Source organism: Sinocyclocheilus anshuiensis, unplaced genomic scaffold (assembly GCF_001515605.1).
Source record: "Sinocyclocheilus anshuiensis isolate Anshui unplaced genomic scaffold, SAMN03320099.WGS_v1.1 scaffold210, whole genome shotgun sequence".
Classification (NCBI taxonomy): Eukaryota; Metazoa; Chordata; class Actinopteri; order Cypriniformes; family Cyprinidae; genus Sinocyclocheilus; species Sinocyclocheilus anshuiensis.
In genome coordinates, this window is record NW_015547666.1 from 1,703,321 (window position 1) to 1,703,940 (window position 620).

General features: G+C 34.7%; 1 protein-coding gene across 1 annotated transcript in view; it reads right to left on the reverse strand.

Moving 5' to 3' along the window:
* LOC107702603 (muscle, skeletal receptor tyrosine protein kinase-like) overlaps positions 1–620 on the reverse strand; it is an 11,702-nt gene that overhangs the window by 8,540 nt on the left and 2,542 nt on the right. The gene's annotated exons all lie outside the window — the stretch shown is intronic.

The window sequence follows — 620 nt, forward strand, 5'->3', positions numbered from 1 at the left end:
GTTTGATTCCGTTGTGTTGTGCTAATTTCATTTTGTTGCGGCTTGTTTCCATTGTGTTATGCTAATTTCATTGTGTTGTGGTTTGTTTCCGTTGTGTTGTGCTAATTTCATTGTGTCGCGGCTTGTTTCCATTGTGTTATGCTAATTTTGTTTTCCGTTGTGTTGTGCTAATTTTGTTGTGCTGCGACTTGGTTCCATTGTGTTGTGCTAATAGTGTTGTGTTACGGCTTGTTTCAGTGGTGATGTACTAATTTCGTTGTGTTGTGCTCATTTCGTTGTGTTGCTGCGAGCCAAAATCAGTATTGCATCTGGTCGGTATTGAAAAGTCAATTTTTAATTTTACGCATATGCCATTAATGTTTTTGTTACAGCGTATAACACTAGTCAACTAAATGAATGTAACATGGCAAAGGTGAATGCACTTTTGGAAGTTGAATGTAAGGGAAATGTCATTTTGGAATTTCTGTGGTTTAATGTGATATTGTTGTTCATGTATGTTCATGATGAAATGTTATTTTATTGTTGTAATTAATTTATAGCATTAAAAAGATGATCCGTTGAATTCTTTTTGGAGCTATGACTGATTGAATGTATTTTTAGTCCAGTGCCTGTATATAAGA